We start from the raw sequence: 13,688 nt of genomic DNA, 5'->3' as shown, positions 1-13,688 counted from the left end.
GAAAAATTGCATGTTGGGGTCTGGACTATGTCAATATCCTCAATACAAACAAGCAGACAGCTACTACTGTTGTCAGAGAGGAGGTGGCCTTAGTACAGTCTGCAGCCACCACAAATCACAATAACCAGGCATTTATTGTGAAGATAGCTCTGGGAGTCTTTCCCTTCACCCCACCAACCACAACCTTAGGACATTCAGAAGAAATACTTGTATGAAATACCAATTTCCCAGTCTGGGGCAGTGTTGTACATCCCCGAGGACATAACCTGAGTCACCCAGATGCAGATACACCCCAGAATAATTCCCACTACCAACCACTCCCACTGTACACCCTCTCCCAGCTACATATGCTGCTTCTACATTGCAAAATCCTCATTGTCAGACTCACCCCAACATATTTCCGTCTCCACTATGACCCTGCTCATGGTGCTGTGGCCTTACTCATCATCTCACCACTCCTGAATCCTCTGCAGCACCTGTGGAAAACCCCATTATGTACAGCATTAATTTGCTCTTTAGCTAGTTGTTTGCAATATGCCATATAGATGCATACAATAAGGGGCTAGTCATAAAGATAGCATACACTTGAGAGTAATTTAGATGTGTAATTTACTCTTAACATTTTGTTTAGGTCTCCTACTGCAGGCTATTCACAAAATCGAGTGTAAAGTAACTCAAAAGTGTAGACTTAGAAGTCACCAATGTAACCGCCCCCTGAATTTACAAGGGTAAGTACTACTGCAAAAAAGAAACAGTAGAAAGTCCAAGACTAGACATGACCAACCACTGATACTGCAACACCATCCCATGGAAAATAATGATGTTAGGGACTTAAATTAAAATGCCTTACTAAATAATGGTAAATAGAATTAAAAATATTTAAAATAGTAAAAACTTTAAATAAATCTAATTCAATGTTAAAACAAATCTATACATAAAACCTATTAATTATAAAATAATTTAGCAACCTTTTTCGAATCTATAAATTAATGTAACATAATGTTTGGAATTTTTAAATTAAAATATAAATAAACTTCCTTTAATTATAGATATAACTTTTAATATTTATGAATGAATAATACTTTTTTTAACTTTAGGTGCAAATGTATTTTTTAATTAATTTAAACTTCATAAAAGTCAATTTTATCTAGATCAATATATTTAAATTAATTAAAAAATTATTTAAAAATTAAGTTAATTGTGTTGCAGAATTTTACTTTGTTTCATAATGTTCTTAAAATAAATATACATGTAATTTATATAATAGTTTACTTAAACAAAATTATTTATTTATTATAAAGTTTAATAAACTTTTTTTTAAAAATTTCCACACTTTATGCAAAGTAGTTCTCTGCACCAAGTTTGCAAATGACATATTCTTATACAGGAAAATGACATATTTATGTATGTAATAATGTAAACAAATCAATTATATTTGTAAAACAACATCATTTTGAATTCATTATTTAACTAATTTAAAATTATTTTGAATTAAAATATACATTTTCACCTAAAGAAAATTATAAACATTATGCATTAGTTATTAAAAGTGATGTATAGAAATATTTAAAAGTGATGTAATTATATTCTAAAAATTAGCATTAATTTATAAGTTAAAAAAATTGCTAAATATTTGATATTTAGATAATAAACGTTTTATTTTTAGTTTTTTATAGCATAAAAGTACATTTATTTATGTTTTAGCTATTTTAAATCATTAAATGTAATGTAACATTTTTCCTATGGGGTTTTAAAACGTTTAAATCCCTATCACCATTATTTTATAAGTGAAGGTGTTGCAGTACCAGTGGTTGGCCATGTGTGGTGCTTGACTTGCTTCAGCTCTGAGCTGGAATAATTTACTTCCGGTTTGGGTACCTTTCCCACTGTAGTACCTTTATAAGTGCAGTTTATAAAAGGCAGTGGGCTTCCTCTTTTGTTGGTGCAAGTATGCCCTTTGCTAAACATTTTCCCAGCCCCCTCTAAACCCCTCCAATCTCTTCCCTAAACACCTTCTATTTAGTAGTAAGCATGTCCCTTTTTCCAGCCACTTCCCTGGTCCAACACACATTTACTACTAAGCGACCGATTTCAATGTCGGACAGGCCAGAGTCCGTCCGACATCAATCTGGAAGTGGAATCGACTAACCTCCTGTCGGCGGTCCCAAACCAGAAGTAGGATCTGACCGAACACAATTCGGTAGCAATCCTATTCTTTACAATGAGAACATGCATTCTGAATGGAATGCGTGCTCTTATTGTAAAGAGCAGAGGTTCAGTTTCATACCTGCACCCAGTGCCTGCCAAAGGGTGCAGGGATCAACATGGGGGCATCATTAGACCACCATCTGGAGGCCTTGCACCCATGGGGGCCCTGCCGGGGGCCCCCAATGTCAGATTATCACAGACTTTCTGTGTCGGAAAGGCCGGCACAAGAAGGCTGTGGGAGTCTGCTATCATAATCCCTCGGGCAGAAAGAGCCACCCTAGGGATTACAGGCCCCTTTCCGAATGGCAGACGGGCTCTCCGAGCCCATCATAAGCCATTCGGAAATCCTGTTTGGATTAATTTCCGACCGACTCCATCAAAATGGGTCAGTCAGAAATGAAATCAAACTGGAGATTACTATGCCATAGGAATGGCTCCGACCGAGGGTCAGAGCCGTTTCCTACGGCATTGTAATAGGCCCCAAAATTGCAAACTTACATGTGTGAGGATCTCCCCATGGAAAATAAAGGCGAGCTGGAGGTGGTGATTGCACTTCTAGGTTTGTGAATAGCATTTTGTAACACTTTAGTAGTACTACTATAAATAGGACAAATGCAGTTTGTGAATAGAACCCATGGTTTACAAAATATTAATGTTTTTGTTTTAGGTTAGACAACAGAAGGGAGACAAAAATAATACACATAGCTCAAATAGAAAAATATGTCATTGAGAAAGCCACATTTGCCAAAGAATATTCCTTTCATGTTGATGAGGTCATTGGGAGGGACATCATTGGTTTGCCACTGGTCTTTTACATAATATAGGCCACTGCAGATAATAGTTACAAATAATTGTTCAGGTGGCATGCTCTTATTGGTTGTGAGGTGTTTCTGCTGTACAGACAAGTTAATGTATGATTAAACTAAGGCAATCTGAGGCTACACAATGTCTGCTGTTTTTAGTGTGCTGTGAAAAGTTCTGCTCAGAAGAAGGCTAAATGGTTGCCATGGTTTGCGTATGAACTTGTGTTATTCTTCACATAAAAACTTTGAGGGTCATTAGGATGGCGGGCGAACTTTGTCCGCCCGCCATCCTATCGGGAAATGGGACGGCCCGACATAAGGGCGGGCGTCCCGTGGGGGACATTATTCTTGTTATTGTGGCGGGCGGTGCACTCAGCACCGCCCGCCACAATGCCAGGAAGGCATGTTGTGCACTTCCATGCACAAGAGGCATGCACCACGCAGTGCCTGCCATGTTGTGCATGGAACTGCAGGGGGTTACCATAGGTACACCCCATGTGCACCCCCCACCCCCAGGATCTCTGGGGGCCTGCTACGGGCCCCCAATGTAAAACACTGCCTGCCTTTCAGTGGCGCCAACGGCATGTCCCAGCCTGCATACAAATATGGATGGCGGTGTCTACCAGACACCGCCACCATATGAACTGCTTTTCTCCCCGGAAGGCAATCAGGCTGATTGTCTACCGGCGGAAAACTGGCGGACGGGGGTCCCCTCCGCCATGGTAATGTGACGGGGTAAATAGAAGCGGGCAGAGGTTTTTGGTAGGCCATACGGGCTGTGGCAATCCGCCCGTTATCCTAATGGGCCATTTTCTATGATAGCCAGTACAAAAATGTTTCCTTCTTACTATAATTATCAAAAGTTTGTTTTAAAGGATTTTATTGGGCATACAATGCATTCAAGCAACATTATACTGGCTAAACCAAAATTCAAAGTATAGACTAATATCAAAGGTAAAATACATCACACTATTCATATGCTGGTTAAAGACTTTCATCAGGTATTTTCAATGTTGTATTAATACTCCTTTAGAGGAAAGGGCAACAACCATTGGCTAATGCTAATCTGTCTTGGTTACCACTGTCCAATGAGAAACATGATTGTCTTTTGCTAATGCATGAGCATGTTAAATTAAAAGATTGGAAAGCAATGCAAACATTTATTTTTATATTTTCCAGATGCTGCTCGCTGTCAAGAAGCATCAGGAGGGTGCAAGGTCACATCCATGGGATCGTGAATGACGCCATGTGGCATGACAACAATGGGCATAAAGAGGAAAAGAGAGAAGGGCTAGTTGTGAGGAGTTTTCAGTTTAGGAGTGAGCCCTCTCTCTAAAAAAGACATGCATTCTGACAATTGAGCACTTACTGCACTCTAAATTGTATGGGTGCCTTATACTCATGGTTCAAATGCACTCACATATATTTTAATGTTTGCTGTCTTTCATGACTATTAAGATGCATTGATTCAAATCATATAAGCATTAAAATGTTGTATGCACAATTCAGTAGGATTTGAATGTATTAAAAAGATTTATAATTTTTGCATGCATAATGTGCAGGATGACATTATACTCATATAATGTAGCTGTGTATTGTTTAAGTTGTCTGCACTGTAGGCTCAAATTGCAGGTTGTTGTTAGTTTCGATTCTCCTTGGCTGCTCAAGAAATAATTAAATGAATCCTTTTTGTATTCAAAGATAGTATGTTCTCATCCTACTGCAGGTGCAGGAATTCAACCTTGTTATTCTTAGATTTAAGGAGATACCTGGATTGTCTTTGAAGAAGACTAGAAGGCAAAAAGGGGGACGCCTTTTGTGTCTTGCCGATCTGGGAACCAAGGCCACCGAGAAGGATCTGAACAACATGGCTCCTGTAGAAAAGTACAGAAATGTTGCAATTGAAAAGTTTATTTTGTGACGTATTGGGGGCTGAATATTGTCTTTTTGTATGATGCGCAGGGACAGATTCGAGAGACTTCTGCTTTTTCGGAGAAGAAGGAGCATCCTAGCTTAAGCTATCAGACCCATTTTTGACGTGAGTGCTTCTTAGGAAGTCAACAGGTGCTAACACCTTTGGGGTATGATATAAGGGAGATAGGCAGGACCCTCATTTAGAGCAGTGTAGGGAAAGATACCTTTCATTCCTCTCAATGAAAAGAGAATTGGACGCAGCTTCTATTTTGGGTTGCATTTTGAATTTGGAGTTGATCACGCTATGCCTTTTGTCCAGAATGAATTATATTCATAAACTCGGCTCTTTTTTGATTTATATGTACCTATATTCTCTGATATTGAGGTGTGTTTATATTCAATTATTTTTGGCTTTATAATAAATCTATCAAACGAAGTCCAGAGTCTGTGGTCCTTTCAAGCTGAGTTAGTTGTAAGTATAATCTTAAATTGTTTATCTCCCCTCTACCAATTTTAGTAGGCAAATAAAACACCATCAGTATTGGATTCAGTGGGGAAGGCAAGGATAACATTTAGCGTAATCAAATGGTAGCAGAGGATGGTTTGCCTCTAAAGGAGAGAGTAGAAGGAGGAATTAGAGTAGTAACAGAAGAAAATTGGGCTCTGGACACAGAGTAGATGACGGCGAAGGCGAAGACTGATGACGGTCGGCGGATGCTGATGATGCAGCGGAAAAGGTAGTGTGAGTATGAACCTGTGTGGTGCATTAGATTGCCATGATGAATTAATTGTGTGATGTCTTGCGAAGTTGAGTGAGTGTGGGTTAATCAGTTTACGGGTCCGGACACGTGCAGGTCAGGACGTTTGGTGAGCGGACTCAAGAGAAGTCCAAGATCCCGGAATAGTTGTATTTGTAATTGTCTGATCAATACTGTGTCGTGAAGCGCTATCGACAATTCATTCGTGACAGGGAACTTTGTGTGAATGCAGGAGCACGTTGTAAAAGAAAACATCAGGTACTGGGGTGGACTACGGCAATTGAGTGACCAATGCAGGTCGGGGGTCACAGCCGATGAATGTTCTTGTAAGAGTGCTCTATCGATCTTTTAGTGGATGGATAATTACTTGTTTTATGTAACTGTAAGTTATTGTGACTGTAGTAGGAAGCAGTTACATGGTTTAATAGCTTTTGGATATACAGTTACTTGTATTACGAATGTTTGAGCGAATGTACGAGGTGAAATTATAAAGGAGGGTGAGCTGCTGCAAAGAGGGAGCAGTGACGTCAGTGCATGCCGCACTGGGATTGGTCAGTTGGTGTAACGCTGCGCTGGGATTGGTGGAAGTTCATCCAAATTAAAAAATTGATCTTGGGGTTGCAAATTATTGATTTTCATGATGAGATGTGTTAAGGTTTTGCGAGATTTGTGTAGAGGCGACACAGGGGTGGTGACTCGGGTAGGAGAAGAAGCTCCACCAGAGGATACCCCGGCACATTACATGGCAACCAATGTAGGACTCCATACTATAGTGTGGTTGCAAAATTGGCATAAAATTACAGAGAAAGAGGGTGAATTGGCTTTCCCTCGTTATGGGTCATTTCGAATGGAGGTGCCAGTGGAAGCTCGTACTCGAATGCCAGCTACGGCTGATCCATCAAGAAAGGACAGTGGGTCGGAACGAAGACGAACAGGAGTTTTGGCAAATTCTAGGTCAGATATCAGAATGTGGGTTCCACTGGTGAGGGAGTCAATGATACAGAGAGAGGAACTGAATAAGAGACAAGAAACACCTAAAGTACTGTTCGAACCACAGAATTTATGTGAGGGTAACCATTGGAGAAGTCGAAGTTGTGAAAGAAAAAGTCGTCCAGTGTTGAGAATGGAGGAGAGTGTAGGTCCAAGGAGAGCAGAAAGTTGTGGCAGGGAAGAATCTATAAGTGAAAGAGGTCAGCGAATTATACAATTTGCAATGAAAACACCATTGATGGATGTGGTAAGATTAAAAGCGGAAATAGATGAAGTGATTGAAGGGAATCTGCCTTTGGAAAGAATTGAAACATATGACCCAAGTGAATTGCTATTTGTAGCTACGGTTGTTACTAAAAAGGCTAGGTGAGCTCACAAAGCATTGGTACAGTTGGCACGAAGGTATGAGGTGGACTTGACCAAGACAAAGTTGATGCAGGGAAGCTGTAGATTGCTTTATACTGATCAAGACTTAGAAAAAAAGCGAACGACAGGACTAAAGGCATAAATTAGAGACTTGGTGATAGCGATGCGACCATGGAGAAAATTAGACAAATGGGAAGAAAGGTGGCCTAAAAAGAAAAGCACCAAGAAAGTGATAGGAGATACTCCGCCTCTGGGTGGAGGGACAGGATCAGTAGGAAATTACCCTCTGAGAGAAGTACAAAATGGGGTATGTACATGTACCGTGGAGCAGGGGTGATTTGGCAGCATTCACTAATTATTTTCCTCGGCTGAGGGAAAAACATGCTGATTGGTATAAACAGATTGGGCCCGATTCACAGAACTAACTTAAGACAAAATCCTAAACTTACTACCATTTTGGTATTCACAGAAAGCATTTACTCATTTCGGTATTCCCAGAAGGTGCTCACTCATTTCGGTATTCACAGAAGTTAGGAGTCCTAACTTTAGGACTCCTAAATGCCTTCTGTGAATACCGAAAGTCTTAAAGTTAGGGTTTTTCTCAGTTTAGGAGTAGTAAAGTTAGGACTCCTTAAAACAATAGACCCATCTCCCTCTGAGTGATTAAAGATCCAGGCCTCTAGTATCAAGGAGAGGACGGTGACACTGCGGGGGAGATACGCAAGACTAATTTAGGGAGGGGTCGGGGACCCCTAAGCACAAGGAAACTTCAAAGACAATGAAGGTAATAACTGGAAGAAGTGTAACCCCAAGACTTTGGTTTTTGTCATGTTTATGATGTCGTCGAGAACGGTCTCTGTATCATTCAGAGAAGTGCTGGGAGCGCTTTGAAGCTGTGAACTGGTCGAGCCTCTGGCAGCTTTGACCTGTCAGCGATCTGGAAGAAAACCTCTACCTCTGGAAGAGTTGCTGAATAGGCTGTGGAAGACACTTGACCCTTGCTTCGTGATCTGGGGCTTGTGGCTAGGTTGTAGCTCTTGACGGAGGAGAGACTGAAGTGGCGCTGCAGTGGGACGTGTCCACCCTTCTTCCTGAGCAGGACTTTGCTGTGTGCTGCGTCCTGTACCCCAAGGGCCCGAGGTGAACTGGCTCCCTGTTCGGAAACACAGGAACATAAAAAGTTTCCAGGAAGTATAAAGTGGCGTGGTGGTGGGACCGTGTCGTAGCAGTGTCGTGGCAGCCTGAGACCTCCGAAGGGGTGCCTAAGGTGATGGCATATGGCCATGTCTGAACTGGGGTGGTGTGGAGTGCCAAAAAATGATGGATTTAGGCCCAGATCTCTGTACTGGGGTGAATGTATGACATTGTCCTGCATTCTTCCATCACCTGTGGTTTTTGCATAAGGTGATCTTGGGCACTCGGAGTGAATCAAGATTCTGACGCGCAGGGTGCGTGACTTGGTGCGGGTACAGGTGTTGGAGCGCCTGTGGAGTGTGGGCATCGTGGAAGAGAGCCGAGATTCAGGACGTGCAGGGTGTGCATGTCGCAGTGCAGTCAAGGCATTGGTGGAGAGTGCAGGGACATCATGGGCACTAAGGAGGAGTGAGTCTACGACACGCGGATCGGTGTGTGGTGGAGAGGTGAGACTCAGACGTGCAGTGTGCGTATCATGGTGCAACCCAGGCGTTAGTGGAGAGCGCCGGAAGACCGTGTGCACCAGGAGACAGAGTGAGCCTCGGACGTGCTAGGAGTGCATGTCGAAGGTGCCACTGAAGGTACTGGTGAGGAGTACGGGGGAGCGGTGAGCACCAGGGAATGAAGAAGTCCTAACAGCGCTGGAGAGGAGGCAATGTGAGGTAGCACCAGCGTCATCTGTAAGGCTTCGTGGAAAGAGTTTGTGCTGAACATTAGCGGCCCGGACCGGCAGCCCCGCAGGAGCTGAACTACCGGCACGAGCACGCATTGCCCGTGGTGACAAGGTTCTGGAGTAAGGCGAAGCTGCTGCCGCTGGAGAGGAAAGTGGGTTTGTGCCCCCCCAGGTGAAGTGGATCATCGTCTGGGGCGGGGTGCAGGCCTGGAGGGACACTCTCTCGGCCTCTCGCTGCTGGCAGCTGTGTGCGCCTGTTGCTCTGGTCGAGATCTCGGTCCATGCTGGTCCCGGACGTGGCAGTACAGTGGCTAGGGCCCGGAGTGGAACTTGGGTGTCATCGTTGATCCGTGTTGGGGGCAACCGGTCGCACACTTGTAAAAACTTCTAATAAACTATCGAACTATTGGACAGCGTTTGACACTAGAAGTACTTAAAAAACTCAGAGGTTAGTGCGCTATGCACTTCGTTATGTTTCCCTTGCAGGATACAGGATCATAACGTGGCGCACTCAATTGATTGTTTACTGCACTGCATTGCACCGTGACGCATTACCTCAATCCTTCAGTGTTCAGGGCATGCTGGCGGTGATATGCATTGGATTGTTTTCCTATCGTACTGTACGTAATTGCAGCGGGACGCATTGCTGTGTTCCTTTCTTGAACAGGGCATGCTGGTAGCGAATCGAGCTGCATTATCTTTAAGTATGGGCGGAAAATCCGTTCCGCTCGCGGATTTTGCGGATTTTCGGTAAATTCGCAATCCGCGAGATTCGCGAATTTCCCGCAAAATCCGCAAATCCGCGAGCAGCGGATTTTATGGCTTGCTCGCACTGTTCGCGTGAGTTCGCGGCTTCCCAGTTCAACTTTGCGCCCCGCGAATAAGCGCTAAATTGCAGAAATACGATCTTAGCAAAACTGAAACTACTTACCAGGTTCAAAAGTTCAAGCTCATCATTAGTAGCCATTTCCTGTAGTGCTTCCTGAGGGGCCCCTCCAGAGTTCAGTTGCCTACTTGCAACTATTATGTGACCCTGCTCTGACCCTCAGAATAGTTACACATATGCCACAAAGGTCCTGAATTACAGCTAAGGGAGACAAGCAGGAGCCAGGCTGGAAGTTCAAATCCAGTGACACATTAATCAGCCCCTAATTCATTATTGTCAGTTGGGGCAGGGCAGGTGTTGTAACTAATTTTGCAACAATGAAAGCACTTAGCAAGTGCAAAAGATCACTAATCAGGAAGCACTAAGGAAGCAGGTGCCAGCTAAAAAAATATTCTGTGACACATTAATCAGCCCCAAATTAATTCAGGTCACTTGAGGCAGGGAAGGTGTGCTTTGCTTTGCCACAATAATGTACACTGGACAACCAGAGGGTGCTGTGATGAAACAGAGGGTGGCATGGGTGGGCCAGAGGGTGGCATGAGTAGTCAGAGAGTGGCAGTGGTGACAGAGGGTGGCAGTGATGAAGAAGAGTGTCCCAAACAGGCTGGACACGTAGAAACAACAAGTTCGCAAAACTTGCGACCCGACAGGTAAGTTCGCGTTTGCGAAATTGTACAAAACCCTCGCGAACTGGCAGAAACCCGCGCGAACACAAAAAAAAAATCCGCTAATTCGCGAGAATTCGCGGATTTTGCGGATTGCGAGTTCGCAAATCCGCAAAATTTGCGAACGCGAGATTCGCAAAATTCGCCCATGTTTAATTATCTTGTGTTGACTCAGTACATGTTCTTGACGGTAAGCATTGCATTGTTTCACTGTAGTACTGTACAGGAACCCTTCGTTAAGTAGTGCAGTATTCCTTGTATTTTGCAATGTGTGTGAATCTTGTGATATGACGTACCTAACCTGTTGAGACCGGTTAAAAGCCAGCGTCGCTGTTGGTTAGAAGTGATGTTTAGGGATTAGGACCGCCCAACGCACCGGAAACAATATTACCCAGTGTATTCATGTGGGAGTTGTATTGTGTGTTCATTTCGTATATCTTTTTATGTAAAGTATACTTGTTTTATACGAACTCGTGTGGAGTCCATTTGTGGTGACATCATTGGGATTGCTGTGGGCGTGGTTGCAAATACTGAACACTTGTGCCTTAAAGATAAGCCTGGCTGCTCATGTCAAGCTACTAAGTGGATGAACAGGGTTTTCTTGGACGGTGTCCTTTCTTGGTCTAACATGAGAGCAGGGAGGTCCGGGTCACGCACTTGACAACAACGGTGAGCGAGGGAACTCTGGCTTCTAACAGAGCTCCATAGCCTTAAGCTATCAGACCCATTTTTGACGTGAGTACTTCTTAGGAAGTCAACACGCGCTGACACCTTTGGGGTATGATATAAGGGAGATAGGCAGGACCCTCATTTAGGGCAGTGTAGCGAAAGATACCTTGTATTCTTGGCAATGAAAAGAGAATTGAACGCAGCTTCTATTTTGGGGTTGCATTTTGATTTTGAAGTTCATCACACTATGACTTTTGTGTCAAAGGAATTATATTCGTACACTCGGCTCTGTTTTAATTTTTATGTACATATATTTTCTGATATTGAGGTGTGTTTATGTTGGGTTTATAATAAATCTATCAAAAGAAGTCTAGAGTCTGTGGTCCTTTAAAGCTGACTAAGTTGTGAGTATGATTTTAAATTGTTTTGCTCCCCTCTACCACTTTTAGTAGGCAAATAAAAGACCATCAGTATTGGATTCAGTAGGGAAGGCAAGGATAACATTTAGCGTAATCACAATCAAATACAAATAAAACACATTGTAGATTCATGATGTCAACAGTGGTAGCCTAGAATACAGCAACCGATCACAAACTTGTTGAAAGAACAATGCCCTGAGGGAGAGAAAAACACAGTACATACAAAGAAGCAACAAATTACAAGCACAGGATTGCAAATTGATAACACAGCTAGCCAATAGGAAAGTAGAACCTAGATGCCAAAGTATGGAATGCAATGCGTCCTGCAACGGACCGCAAATGCTGTGCACAGCTAGACTACTACAAAAGGAGAAGGCAAAAGAAAGTAATACTTTTAAATAAACTCTATATAACTATCAATCTCAAGAACACTGGAACCCTTGGGAATCTGGTCAGAACTTCCAGACTCTCAAAATCTTCAGACCTCAAGACCTTTTATAAAGCCCCAGGTTTCAGACAATTAAGCCTTTCTTTAAAAAAAACTCCTGCTCATTGTATGCTGTGCTTGCAAAGACATTGCTGTTTTCTGGAACTGCCTCCATGTCTAGAAGCTGCAGCTGCCACAGCCTCTCATTGTTAATAAGTCCCAAATTCCATGAGGATAGGCCCAGCTCCCAGCATTTCCCTTCCAGTCCTCTTGTTGGCAGGTGTAACATTTCATGTGCATCCAACTGATCAGCATCCTCAATCTAACATTCCTCTGTCCCCAAAAATTGCTCTTCTTCCATTAATTGCTGGATGTCCAGGATCCTTAAACAAGAAGTACTGGCCATGTTGTACAGCAACTCCACCTCTCTCTCTCTCTAGGAATACCGGGCTGTACTAGAGAACTTCATAAACTTCTTTTGGTGTCTGCTGCTTCCTCTTGGCTAAGCAACTGACTCTTGATCTTTAGCATTCACTGTTCCAGTACTCCCAGTTTTGGTTGCAGTTGGCCAATGCTAACTTGCTAACTTTGGGATCCTCAAGACTATCCTTATATCGAGGAGACTTTCCTGTCAGCAGTCCTAATTGTCTCCCTCATGTACTTCTGAGCATCATACAGCAGTGGCTCACAATTCGTCAAGGTGGCAGCACCAGGGTCTTCCCCCTCCAGATCATCCCTTCTCCACAGGGGGTCAGCATCTTCAACTGGTTGAAAACACCTCCTTTCATCCTGGACATTTTGGATTTAGCATGTTTAGGCAGCATCTTGGAATGGAGGGTGTTAGGCCTCGCCTTTTCCTCAAGGCACCCCAAACCTTTTGCCTTCCTCCTCCCCTTTTTGCTGAACTTGTTTTTGCTGGCTTTACTATTCTGGGCTCTTTACCACTGCTAACCAGTGCTAAAGTGCATGTGCTCCCTACTTAAAATATGGTAACATTAGCTTGACCACAATTGGAATATTCAATTTACTTATAAGCCCGTAGTAAAGTGCACTACATGTGCCCAGGGCCTGGAAATTAAATGCTGCTGATGAGCGTGCAGCACTGATTGTGCCCTACACTTCAGGAGCCCTTTAAACATGTCTCAGGCCTGCCATTTCAGAACCTGTGTGTGCAGTTTTAATGCCATATCGACCTGGCAAGTTAACCCTCTTGCCACGCCCAAACCTTCCTTTTTAATAAATGTAAGTCAACCCTAAGGTAGGTCTTAGGCAGCCCGAAGGGCAGGGTGTAGTGTATTTAAAATGTTGGAAATGTACTTTTAGGTTTTACATGTCCAGGTAGTGAAAAACTCGTAAATACGTTTTTCACTACTGCAAGGCCTATCTCTCCCATAGGTTAACATTGGGATTAACTTATTACATTTTATAGGTGCAATTCTTTTTTTATTTTTTTTATTTTGGTAAACCTTTATTGTTACGTAAAGCAGTTACAATCACGGGCAAGCAAATCAATAAAGCCATAAGCATGCAACATTCCGCCTCCCAAATGCCCTATTGTAGCTCAGGATAATGACCGTACCATATCGATACCAGGATGAAAGAGGTTTCTTTTTAAAAGTTAAGGAGAGAACAGGATCTAATGCCGTACAGTCAAATAACCAATGCAAGGGGTTATCATTGATCAGGGTCTTCACAGTCAGGACTAATGTAGGCAGG

Source organism: Lissotriton vulgaris, chromosome 4_1 (assembly GCF_964263255.1).
Source record: "Lissotriton vulgaris chromosome 4_1, aLisVul1.2, whole genome shotgun sequence".
Classification (NCBI taxonomy): domain Eukaryota; kingdom Metazoa; phylum Chordata; class Amphibia; order Caudata; family Salamandridae; genus Lissotriton; species Lissotriton vulgaris.
This window is presented reverse-complemented; position numbering follows the sequence as displayed.